We start from the raw sequence: 14,336 nt of genomic DNA on the forward strand, positions 1-14,336 counted from the left end.
TGCATTATATGCCAGAAATACAAAAAAAAGTTTTAAAAACATGATGCCACCAGCTTAAAAGATAAATATTAAATGCCATTTGCTTAAGGAAAGGGTGTAATCTTTCTTTGGCTTTCCACTGCTGCAAGTTTGTAAATGATACAATTATGCATAAAGCTGGCAGAAGTCCAGACCCCTAAAATAGTTCATGTACAGTCCTGCCTGTAGTTACTTCACTTAACAGTGTAGTATCTTCAAGATTTCTCAGGTAACAATACACAATATGAGGGAGGTGGCTAGCCATGTCAGCCTGAAGTTAAGCAGAAGGCAGGGCAGAGTGGCACCTTAGGCTGCTTGCAGATGTTAAAAAAAAATGGTGTTTTATTTTAAACTTGGCAAGTTTCCACACTGAGCTCCATTCATGCCCAGAATCATAGAATCATAGAAAATGAGGGTTGGAAGGGACCTCAGGAGGTCATCCAGTCCAACCCCCTGCTCAAAGGAGGACTATCCCCAACTAGATCATCCCAGCCAAAGCTTTGTGTAGCCAGGTCTTGAAAACCCCCAAGGATGGAGCTCCAACCATGTCTCTGGGTAACCCGTTCTGGTGTTTTACTACCTTCCTAGTGAGAAAATTCTTCCTAATATCTAACCTAACATTCTCTTGCTGCAACTTGAGACTGTTTCTCCTTGTTCTGTCATCTGTCACCACTGAGAACAGTCTAGCTTCATCCCCTTTCGAACCCCACTTCAAGAGGTAGTGCCTTAGTTGGAGCCAGCTTGTCTGATGCCTGTATAGATCGGGTGCTTTAATGGGACTTTTTAGTGCTTTTATCCAATAGCTGATTGAATCAGCTTCAGCTAAAAACACCAAAAAAGCCCCACTGACACACCCGATCTATACAGACACTCTGGAGCCAGGTTGAAGTAAGGCACTGCTGCTTCCAGCAAAGCACGGTTGTGGTTTTTTTCACCTTTACAAGCAGCCTTATAGACCAAAGATTCTCAAGCTTTTTAGACTCAAGACACCTTTTGATATACTTGAGACACCCCTGGATAGACTTAAGACACCCCTCAGAAAATGCCAACTCTTAGTTTTCACCCTTCTGTTGACTTCAGAAAAATAACAGAACAGTTTTTCTGTTGCAAAGAACTCAGAAAGACCACTAATATGTATCTCTGTTTAAAATCTCTGTGTTCATCTTAAGAATCATGTTTGCATACCTAATATTGTGCATCACCCCATGGTTCTGTTGAAAAAATCTTAAGGCATTCTAGGGTGCTAAGGTACCCTAGTTGAGAATCACTGTTATAGACTAACTCATTCAAAAAAGCATAAGCTTTTGTATGCAACAGTCTTCATATCATCTTCATAGTACACTTCATAGCATCTGATGAAGTAAGCTGTTGCTTATGAAAGCTTATGCCTCATAATGAGTTAGTCTATGAAGTGCCACTCTGTCACTTCTCTCTTATATACAATATGTGAACCTGAGCTTCCATAAGCTTCAGTTTTATGTATTTTCCCTGCATAGACAGGGAAACTGTGGCGGGGTTCCGAGTGATTAACAAATTTTCTCCCTGGAGACTCACCTGCCACGGTTTGATTTGATAGAAAAAAGAGAAAGTAAATTCCCCGATGAGATGTAGGTTAGTCAATCACCCCACACAGAAAGTACAAGTGAATTGGTTTATTGTGGTGCTCCCTATAAATCTTTAGTGGCAGATAGATAACCAACCAGCCAACATCTGTGCTCCCTCCCCACTCCCTTAGGCTCCCTGCCTGTAGGTTGGCTCCTTAATAACTTTCTTTTCTCTACCGGTCATCCCGACGTTCCTCCTCTAGGGGTCATCCCAACTGTTGGCCTCTATGAAGCTAAGTACCTCTTCTTTCCTCACCTCTTTATGAGTAGGTCTCACCGTGGTTGTGTCCTCACCCGCTGAGCCCAACTCTGGCATTTCTCCATTCGATGGTTTCTCTGCTGTCTCTTCTCTGCACCGGCTTCCCTCACTGTTACTCTTTGTCTCTCGTAGTGCCCCAGGGGGCAAGGAACTGTTCACCTCCTAGTCCTTTTATTTGTCACCAACCGCCAGGTCAACCATGAAGTTCTAATCATTTCCCGGTGTGCTACCACCTCAGCTGAAACTCGTAATTGCCCTTGCCCCGTCTTTGACCCGTGTTCTCTTTACTGCTCGTTTTCTGAGTCCCTTCAACCTCCCTTTAGGAACAGGATTAATCCTCACCCTGTTACATGTACTAATAGTCAGTCAGTCCTTTAAAAACTGTCAACCCTTTCAGGTTTCTTTGGCCTTCCAACACGAAGGCATATGGTGTTTTGTTCAGTTTCCTTTTCAAAGATTTACAATTTTCAAGTGATGATTTGGCAGTTAGAAACTTAAACTCTTATGTTCAGCAATAGCAAAGTGGGCTAAATCATTTTGTGCATTCTGTCTTCCTTGGATTTTTATTTAGAAATACAATATAGCTATTTTTGCAATGAAATCTCCTTATGTCCATTGTATATTGACATTTTTTCAGCAAAACATTCTGTATCTCTTCTTTATAACAAACCATGAAATTATTTGTAGAATGACTTGAAACTTACTTCTTTCTCTGAAGAACTTAATCATCCCTCATTGGAGTCAATATGAGTTTTGATGCCAGGGGCCCTTAGGGCACTGATAGACATGCAGCAAGGCTGCTCGGATGTGCTGTAATTAGAGTGTGTCAGACAAGACTCAATTAATCGAGTCTGCAGGAGCACAGTAATTACCACAATCCAGCAGACTCCAGCATCATGTGTATCAGCAACCCTGCACTGAAAAATGGTGGTGGTATGCTTAAACTAAAGTTCATTTAACAAGCTTTAGTTAAGGCACCCCTGCTGCCATTTTTTAGTGCAAGGACGCTGATACACATGACACTTGGGGTGCTTTAATTAGAGTGGCTCTGAGACCCACTCTAATTAAAGTGCTGCTCCACTCCCGGTGAAGGACCGCCCGTGGGGATGCCAATTAACTAATTAATCCAGAGGGTCGTTAATCCTCTATGACCCACGCGTAGTCAGGTTCAGGGCATTAAAACAAGTGAATTTCCTTGAGCGTTGATCTACTGCCTGACCCCACTCAGAGTTAGAAGAAGTAGCTATGCACTTCAACACAGGTAGGTTGTGCAATATAAGCTATACGCAACAAAACCTGTACAACAACTACCCGACGCAATAGTCCCATAACACCCAAACTGCAACACAATAAAATACACCCAACAAGACAATAAGCCAATGCACATCCCAAACCCAATGTCCCTGGTCACACAACCAATCAACTACACATTACAGTGAGTTTCAGTCACTACACAGAAGTTAACTGCTATGCAACTCCACAAACAACCCAGAAACCACAGATGGCAGCAAGAACACCCTGGGCTTAGTCAGCAGAAAAAACCTTCTGACAGTCCCTGAGGATCTCTAGCTTTTCCCTGTTTAGGTCCTCAGCATCTCAAATAGGGAAAGGGTGATACTTTACCCAACTATAGCTTCCACAGCTGAAGCCCAAATAAATGTGTGTGAGACTGGTAAACCTCAGCAAGCTCAATCCCAATGACCAGGTCACAGCAAGGAACCTGCACTCAACAAACTCCCACACCCCAAAGAGCCCAGAGTCAGAACTGTCCAGCTAGAGTGAGAGCAAGGCCAAGGTCAAGCCTGAGCCCCCAGAGCTCCTGCTGGCTGCTCTGGACAGGATTTATAGCCTTCTAGTCATGTCACCTCACCCAATGGTCCAATCAACTCCCTTTTCACAATACTCAACCAAATTCAAACCTGGGCAATACTTAAAATGACCAATCAATTCAAACAATTTCAACTCAATACAAGCAACATTATCACAATTAACATATCAACATTGATAAACAGTTGCATTACCATTATATACTGTGCATGCCCAGACCTAAAAGAAGGTCATGACTTCATCAAGGTTGAGTGTTCAAACCCTCTAGAAACTTTTCACCTCTAGTCACATGGCACATGCATGCACTTTCACTGTTCTACACCAGAGCACATGTATACGTGTCCACTATGTTTAAAACATATGGATGCGTGAATCTCTAATTTAAACCAGGCCACCTTCTACTTTAACTTAAAGTTATAATTGATGATAATGGCTCTTGGAGTTTGGGAGGGAGAGGGGGAGGTTATTTCTGGTATGCCAGACTTTGCTAAAATTGGATTACCTATCAAAGAAGGCACAATCCCTGCCCTGAGGAAGTCACCATCCAAAGTCTCATTAAATTAATTTATCTTTCCTTAATAGGAATGTTGTTTAATGTTTAATTATATGCTGTGACAACTGATTGGCACAGACAAGACAGAAATTGAAGGCAGCACAGCAGGAGGAAATTACAGAAATGTGTGGAGCACCCCTTGAATATCTCTTGGTAGCTAGATCCATTCAGAACTTGTGGAAATTTAGGCACACTGAACCCAATTAAGGGTTATGTGTTAGGAACAAATTATAAACTGCACCTATTTTATATTCCACCAGGCTGTGGAAAGTTGGAAAGAGGTGGGAAAGGTGTCTCTTTGTTAGGTTGGTCCATTCCTCTGATCTGAGGCCAGCTGGAGACTGTTTTAGACTTCTGCATAATTGAATGCAGCCTAAAGCTGTGTTCTCTGCCCTGTCCCGACATGTCCCCTTCAAAGAAGGTAGGGAGATCAGGTGGTGTAGAACAAGCAAAGCTACACACGGATTCCCCTCTGACTCCTCCACTGCCCCTTTAGGGCAGCTTTCTGACTGCTTTGTGCTGGTGAGGCAAACTTTATGTGAAATATTTGAGGCTCCTATATAAAGAGCATTCACTTAAATTTATAGATCCATTTATTTATTTTACCACTATAACTCTTTTGAAGGTTTATGATTGAGATAGATCATGACTAAACAAATGCCTTACTTATTTCAGTACTGAGGCGTATAGCTGTCCTGGGCTCCTTTCTGATCTCAGATATTTTATGTGGAGTGTCTATAGCTGGGCTGCTTTTAAAGTTGGCAACTGCAGATGAAAGAAGAGAGCTAGCAAAGGCACAGTGCATTAGTTTAATATAGTTGTCTAACATCTGTAGCAGTTAATTGCTGGAGACAAGAAGTAAATAAATCTTTACTTTATGACTGCAGAGACAATCAGCAATGTTATAAAGCTGGGTCTGTTTCTACTAACAGCCAAAAGAGAGAGAGACATTGATTTTCATTTGCATTGTAAGTAATTTTGTACAGCTTTAACACAGAAGACAGGGTGCTGGGTTCAGTCCAAGAGGCTTTCAACTTTTCTTCCCCTGGCTGAGTGTGTTTAAAGTGCAAAGACAAACTCACCCATCAAAAGGATTTTACTTCAACATTTGACCAGAAACTCAACTCTGTTTGTCCAACCATAGTAACAAAAATGTTTATTTATAAACTAAATTTTGCTGAAGAAATTCAGCCATGTCTTATTAATTCAAGCAGAAAAAAATTACACTTCATGGTAACAGTCTCTCATAGGAATGATTCTTCTTTCTGTTATAAACCTTGTTATTTTTATACCATTAGCTTCATGCAGAACAAAAGTATTCATGCTCTCTTTGGACCTGCTTCTGAATTACATCAGTGTGGATTATATATGTCTCTAATACAGCCAATCATGACATATGGGTATCAAACTGGATTAATGGTCTGATCCCCAGTTATTGCAATCAGTGGAAATCTCTTAATTGACTTCAGTTCATTTAAGGATTGGGTACTAAATGAGAGGAGAGTCAAGCCTGAAGTTTCTCATCTATTTCTGTCTCTCTAAATATAGTATGTGCTTTTGCCCAGAAACTATGTGTTGCACATGCAAGCTGGGCAACATTCCAAGCCCAATGTCATCATATCGGACATCCTGTCTGCCACCGTGGGAGTCTTGTTGAGCCAGCTGGCCCTGCCATTCCCCTCCATGTGTATCCTGCTGTCCAGCCTTTGCCACTAGCCTCAAGACCTGCTGTCTTGGATTCTCTTTCCCTTCCCAGAACAAGAATATTTTGGGGATGTAGAATGGGATGGAAGATACAGGCAAGGGAAGTCAGAGAAGGGACCTTTTCCAGAGACTGTTTACAGCATTGCCAATGCTAAACATTCACCATTATAATTCAAGCCCTCCAAAATCCCAAGATTTTTAAAAACAACACAGTTTCTTTTTCTTTCCTTTTGTTTAATGGATATTTGGGGAGTATATTGTACTGTTAAACTTTCCTCCATAAGAATTAAATCTATATTTCCCCCCGCTTTTGGAAAATGCAAGCTCAGCTTCTTACATATCACCAGAACTAACCAGACTTTCAGTGTCATGAGTATTAGCAATAATGTACTCGTGCCTAACAAGCACAGCAGCTCAAGGAGTTTCCTTTCAGTTGGCAACCAACTGAAACTGAAGGCTTCATAAAATAAATACTAATGGTGTACAAGGTTCAAAATAAAGAAAAGGGAAGAGGAAGTAGAAAACAATGCCTACATGTCAGAAATGGTTTTAAATGCAAGGGTTATGTCTCCCTTTTTCATTGAGAGATAAGCTATTGTGCTTTAACTTCCATTTAATTCAGGGTAAGTTCATGCATGTGGGCACTTACCATGGAGGAGTAGACATGTGGTAAAGCCCTGCCTCTATCCCCAGTACTGGAGCAAGGGGGGGGTGAGCAGGGCAACTGTCCTGGGTGCCAAAGCGAAAGAACACTAACAGGTGCTGCCCAGCTGGGGTGGGGCACAGGATGAAACAGTGAGAGGCTCATTTCGGGGGCCACAGGCCCGGGAGGTGCAGCTCCCAGTGCTGCGTGCACCCTTGGGCAAGCATAGGGGGGCATGTGCCCCCCAGATCGGTTTGCAGGGCGAGGGCAGGCTGCCACTGAGGGCTTGCCCCAGGCACCAAACTTCCTTGCTATGGTACTGTCTATCTCCATGGCAAATTGCTCATGCATCCATACCATAAACCTTGTGCAGAGTCCTGTCTTAATAAACAATGTTGCATAAAAGATCCTATATGCATTGCACACAACAATTTTCAATGTTTAATACATCTCAAGACCTATGTTACATGCTGCAGGGTGCCATCTGTTGGCACTTTATTAGTTAATAGTTTAAAGGGGTGTTTTGTGCCTGAAAGTTTGTCAAACTTCTCTCTCAACTACACAGTTGGTCCAATAAAAGATGTTACAAAAAGCCTTGCCTTTCATACATCTATACAGACATAGAGGACTCTTGTACTACTCACCCCTACCTTAAAAGTACCACTGAGTAATTTTAAAGAGTTCCAATTTTTATGATAAATGCTTTCTAGCATTCCATTTCAACTGCAGGAATTGCAGCTCATTTGGTGGAAATGTTAGGTGAGCCAGTATTCAAGGCACTTGGAATACAGAAAATACAGTTGGCATGGAGGAAAACTCATTTGCATTGCACAAAGATGAACTTGCCTCCAAGTGAGGTTCTAGCAAATGAATGATATGTTGGACGGGTGGAATTTCTGCAGTTATGGCCCATGTTATCTGAAATGTTTTATACATTTTACAAACCCACAGTGTCTCCTATCTCATTATCCAGGGACACGGCCTGCATGCAGCTGGAGGGGGAACCATGGAGGGGGAGATAGCAACTCAAAGAAAGGCTGCTGCACAGCTGTGGCGTTCATGAGAGATGTCCACAGAAGCTGGTGTTACAACAGGGAGGAAATGCTGGAGGTGCTCATTTTTGCAAGGGAGCAGAAAGCACACACCACCTATTCCCTGTGCCATGAGCTGTGGAATCAGCACCCAGAGGGAATGCAGATGTGGAGAGGGGACACTGTGAGGCTGATGGAAACCTACACAAGTACCTGCAAGGGATCTGTCCTCATCGCCAGAACTATAGTCCAGAACAATCATGTTTCCACCCAACATCAGATGAGCAAAATATACCTGAACCTTTGGAGAGATGTGAATAGGGTGTCACTCCCAGGGCTACAGAGGTGAGTTGGGCCTGGAGCCATGGTATGATGCAGGAGCAGAAACTGACACGCTTACAATTAACGAGAGAGAGGGAACTCACTCTGGGTCCCTTTTCTGGAATCCTCAGCACTAGCAAGAAGGGAGCGGATACTGTGTGTGGGAGTTTCCTGGGGGATGCGGGCCTTGGGGAAACCAGCCAGTCAGGGCTGCTATATGCACTTGGCTAATCTTGGCAATCTCTGGCAGCCAAGGGAGCCAGCAGAGGGGACACAGGCCACCACTGTAGCCACAGGCCACCACCAGCACAGGTTGTTCACATGGCTTCTTCCCTGAATCCTGTACAATGATATAATTCTCAAGCAGATGAGATTCCAACTGGCCCCATGACACTGCTCGACTACAACTGGATAATTTGAACACTTAGGAGAGGAGTACCCTTAGTACTCTGCACCCTTAGTGAGAGGAGTATATGCATGTATGCAAAAAGATACTTGGAATGATATGCCTAAAGCTCATCCAAAAGGAGGGGGAAAAAATCTCACAATGCCAAATCACAATAAGTATTTCCAGTTTTACATAAATACATTATTTTTCCCATGTCTTCTAAATTCATATATTAAAAGTGTAGGTAAGTAGTTTATCTTAAGTTTATTACATCAATATATGTTAAAAAAAATCATCAGTTTCTCTTCTAAATAGTAACTGGAGATCATGTACTAAAGCTGAATTGCTAGGCCTTGTGGATCTACATATTGTAAGCACATCCTGTGTACTGTCCATAGCCAAATGATTGAAAGTGATTTTTTTGGTATGTCCCCTTTGTATGTTGTTAACAGTAGGGGAAAGTACTCTTTGGGCATGGCTACACAAGATGCTAACGGTGCAGTAGCCGAATAATACTGCACAGTAGTGCATCACAGCACAAACAGTGCTAATACAGTACTGCACATTATTATTTGGCTACTGCACAGTAGCATTACTAAAAAGGCATTCACCAGTACCACTGTGCAATAACTCCAGTGACTGTACATTTATTTAGTACATGATTATACTAGTACTAAATAAATGTTCAATAACTACTGCACAGGAGCATCATGTGTAGATGTGCCCTTTAAAATAATAAAACAAGAAGACTCCTCATTAGAGATGGTCAAATGTATTTGCTCTGAATAAACTAATCCCCCCAAATTGTTCCTTTTTTACTCTTGTTTATGCTTTAGTTTCAGAGCGCATTGACTTTTGCTAATTTATGTACTGTTTATAACTTTTCAATGATTAGATTAGGTGAACAATGTACCACCTAAGTTGTGTGCACATTGATCACTTTGCCAAATCATTATTTACTGTGTGTGACTGGTCCATATGTCATGTGGTATCGCTTCTCCACTCTCACTGGATGACTAGTTCATCTTAAACAGGAAAATACGAAGTTATACCAAACAGATGTTTTTATGTATGCAAAACCCTCCTTATTCACATGAGAATATGAATATTTGGATGATGAATAATCATTCTCCAAAGATGCAACAATTAAGAAGAGGCATGAATGTGAACAAACAGAACAGCTCTTGGGAATTTGAATGAATATTCACAGACACTAAGGATAGGGACAGAAATTACACATAAAACAGTATAAGTGATCAGAAACCAGCTCAAATCTGTAACACAACAGAAGTTCAGTGCATATAAACTGCGTTCAAAATGACTGAAACTGGTTTAAGATAAACCTGGACAGATGTAGTATCATACTTAACTTATTTAAGTTAAATCAGTTTATTGAACTTTTGTTCCAGATCCCCCCCCAGATTCAAGTTAACTTACAATTCCCTAGTATCCCAGCATGCTTTGCACCTCCTCCTCAAACACCTCCTCCACACGGTGGGTGGATTAGCTTTTGCCTAAGCTGTCTGCTCCAGGCATGCTCTAGCACCCCTCAGCTTTTGGCTTAGGCCACTGCAGGAATGCGGCTGCATTTCAGGAATCAAAAGTGAATGTCTGTTTACTTGCTTATTGATTCAATCTATGAAGCTTAGACTAACCTTCAAAGATTGAATCGATTCAGACTCAGGCTTTTTGACTGCCTGTATTTAGTAGTTGTGCAGTACTCAGCCAGCTCAAGCCCTGATATAAGTAAAACCTCAACTACTTAATTGAAGTGTTTTATCTTTAGTAGGTAGAAAGGCTCTTTCCATCTTCAGCTGTGAATTGACACAGGCATGAAATGACATTGACTAAGATGGTTGACACTTGGTTTTGTGTAAAAAGAGCTAACATGAATCTTTTCAGTCTATATGACCTCAAAGTTTTTGTTTCTACAAAAGCACAGAAATCAAAAATTAAACTCAGCCTAAAATAAGATATGGAATGTAATGTACTCTATAAAAATCATGCATTCTTTATTCACAGCTCATTATTTCATGGGGGCAGCTGAGGAGAAAGGAGTGGGATAGTTACTGAAACTTGATCCTACCTGCTCTACTGCAGTGAGAATCAATATAGGATAAGGGAAAAAAATGCTCTTGTTCTACATTTCCCAATGTTACTCCCTTATGGCAGCTGGCAGGGGCTTGTCTGTTAACCTGTCAGTTAATAATATTTAATATTTATATTGCAGACACATTCCGAGACCTCTGTCAAGATTAGGGGTGCACTATGCTAGGGGCTGTACAGGCCCATATATAAAGACAGCCCTTACCCCAAAGAGCTTACCATTTTAATAACTAAATTACATATGAATTCACACATATTTAGTGTTTATACCTGTTTTCTTTCTCAACACTTTCCCTCATTTTGTAAACAGATTACCATTCAGCTACTCTCATTGGTTCTCTCAGAACAGCCATCTTCAACTGGATGATTGCTTGTAGGTATCACAGTAGAGGTGGGAATTGAGAGGGGTTTGATAGAGGAGCATGTAGTAGTAGCTTTTCAGAGTGGTTCAGGTAAGGCATCCCATATATAACAGACAACATGGAAAAGGGCAACAGAAGATGAATAAATAGGTAGTGCTGGCTTTCTCAGCACTCTATTCATCACCTTTAAGGTAGGCCCAGGTCTCCTAATTAAAACTAAGTTTGTTCAAAAGATTTTTAAATCTTAACGAATCTTCCAGCCAAGCTGCCCTATTTAATGTTGTAAACACACTCATACCAACAGATTTGGCATGGTTTAGGTTTATTATTTCACAATGGATGTTTCATACAGCTCATAAAGAAATCCTGAAGCAGCCTGTCTTTGGCCAGTAAAAGGAAAAGCATTATATTTTGCCAGTTTGGATGGCTTGCCACTATTCGCTAACAGCCACTATAATAGGTTAAAGTCTGGGCCTAATGAAGTCACTGGGAGTTTTGCCATTGACCTCAATGGGACCAAGGCTTGGTCTGGAAAAAAGTAATATTTCAGTTTGCCAGAAGCAAGTTTCTTGATAACAAAAATCTGTCTTTATGATTTATTTTGCCTTCTAAGTAAGTGAAGCACACAATATATTACAATTAATTTTCAGATACTGACAAATACTTTATGCATGGCTTTGCAAAACACTTTGGATAAGGTAGTTTAGCCAAAGAAAAAGGGAGAGACAGTAAATTGGGGGTTTAAGAGGCTTTATTGAAAAACTAAGTGACTCAGAAGAATGGGGAAAAAAATCCAGATTGTGGGAAATAAAAGAGAAATGCTTACTTCCCCTGCCCTATTCAAAAGGGTAGGAATCCAGAGGAAGGGACCCACCAAATTCTCAGCATGCTGTGATCATGGTCAATGACTAAAGCTCCTGCAATAGATACCCCATAATAAGCAGTATCTGTATAAACTAGAACTTCCACCCTGCTGTTTCACCAACATGCATCTGGTACACTGATTGTTTGTGGTAGGTAGAATATAAACACAGGTAATACCATGGTAATACAATATCACAGCATGAGCATGTTTGAAAAAGGAGGTTTCAGCTTCACTGCAGCATGTATTTTTTTTCATTAATGCAGCAGATAGGGGCTGCTGTTTTAGTAACCACATTATATTCCATGGGCATTGATCCCTGTAGAGGAAAATCATCATTCCAAGATACTTTAAATTTTGATAGGAACACTACAAGTCAATTCACAGAGTTTTTCTTTCTCAGTCTGAAGCTTGCCAGTGCTAGTTCTTTTTCTCCCCCTTGACTTGCCCTTTTGTTATGCAACCTATGAATAAATCACTTTTCATTGTATAAAACAGATCTGACACACCACATGTGGGGCACTTGAGGTGAGTGCATCCAATATCACCTGAACACCTCATCCACAAGTGACTTGTCAGTGCTGAGAAATTAATGCAGGGTTCATTCTGTAACATCCTGAAGAATTATGCCTAACAATAATCACCATACAAGATGTACACACCCGTTCAATTAACCCCCCAGCCTGTTGACCAAAATGTCAGGTACTCTAATTCACTGTTTAAATATTGTGAAACTGAATAATGAGTTGGTGGTTTCAGTGGTTCCTAGTTAGCAGATTTCCGATCACCTGCACAGACAAAATGTCACAACTGCTTCTAACTGGCAATCTTTTTAGCAATGTCATCAGAGGCTAAGGCTAGAATGAGCAGGTACACTGGCTCTCCTTAATTCTCACTTGTAGGTAGGGTGACCATATGGCAGAATGGGAAACCTGGGACACTCCACTCTCCTGCCCCTCCCCCCCAGTCAGTGGTGCTGCTACAGGCAGAGCGGTGGGCAAGAGGGCATGGTGCACTGCACAGGTGGGCAGCAGTAGTGCCTGTCTGGCACACTGTGCCCCTCTGCACCACTCCACCTCCCTGCCAGACTGAGCCCTGTGACCTGGCATTTCTGGGATGCTCATTTTAACTCATACCAACTGGCCAGGATCACCCTTCTAAATCTGGGACTATCCCAACTAAACCAATATGTATGTCACCCTACCTATAGGAGAATGAGGCACATGACTGGGTACATGTGAGGAAACTTTCACTGCTGTTACCCAAGTTTTTCCTGATCAGTGTATCTTTCTAGTCTCAAATGTTGTCTCCACTCTCCAATGTCTTTGCTCTCTAACGTTGTCAACAGCATCACAATCCAGGGGGAAACTTGAGTAAAGAGAAAAAACAATTAAACAGTTTAAATGTACATGGAAGCCTTATATGTAAATTTTGTTCTTGCCTTAGCAGAACACTGAAAAAAATTTCAATTAGGGTACTAAAGATGGGCATCTAAATAAAATTGAAGACATGGAAGTTCTGAAGTTTGGCCTATTTAGCTACCTAAATACGGATTTAGCTACCTAACATTATATAAACACCTTTGAAAATGTTTGTCAATATATCACCTAATACACAGAACAAGATTTAAAGGGAAGCCTAAAGATCTGGCCCAAACCCCAGGGAAGTTTGACTTAACTGAGCTTTGGATAAAGCCCCAAGCAAAGCTCCAAAGCAAACTAGTAACATACCTTCTCCCAAATCCTTCAGCATGTAAATTAAACGAGTTTAAATTTGCTTGGGTTCAGTTAGACTCTTTAATACTTACATCCACTTAATGATACTGATTTTTCATATCTTTATGCATCCTCTCTCACTTTGGCCATTGAGTAAAAGGTACATTATTCCCTTCCCCTAGCTCCTGAAATGTAGAGAATACGGTAGCAGAAAAAGAGCAACTAATAAGACAGCATGCAAGTTAAGGTAGTGGGTGACTCTTTCAGAGCCAAAGCAGACAAACCTGTCTTTCCTGTAAGTATAGATTTATTTATTTATTTACCTAGTTAATTAGGGTTTTTTAAAAAAAGAATACACACACACATACATATATGTATGTACACATATATATAAAATAAATTATATATATTATATAAATATATATGTATATAAAACTCTTACTAAAACATATTATATATATATAAATATAAATATATATACACCTTCTAAAGTGTCCTCAGATCAAAACATGTGAAAGTTGGTGATCTGCTATTCTCAGATTAGTTTAAGAAATCATAGTGGTGCTATCAATAAACATTCAAGGCTGGTACACAGCAAGACTGAGATGCTGACAGTAATTCTACACATTTTATATAACAAGCTGATTGTAATAGTTTTCATTTCCTGCCAGCACGAGGAGGGAGAGTGTGGGGGGAAGTGAACGCTGACTCAGGGCTATTTTTTCCAGCAGCAGAACATGACCCTCTGAAGACTTACTTAAACAAATAAATATGCTCCTGTGACATAGAAGGTGCTTTGTTTATTGTTCCTTTTTCTTGTGGATTACTGTAGAAGCAAAGTATTAATAAATGACAACAAAAAATATAGCTGGAATCTGCAAGGAGTTATAGTTCTTTAAAAATGCACAACAACATGCTGAATTTTTCATTTACTTGGACAGCC

Source organism: Alligator mississippiensis, chromosome 5 (assembly GCF_030867095.1).
Source record: "Alligator mississippiensis isolate rAllMis1 chromosome 5, rAllMis1, whole genome shotgun sequence".
NCBI lineage: Eukaryota > Metazoa > Chordata > Crocodylia > Alligatoridae > Alligator > Alligator mississippiensis.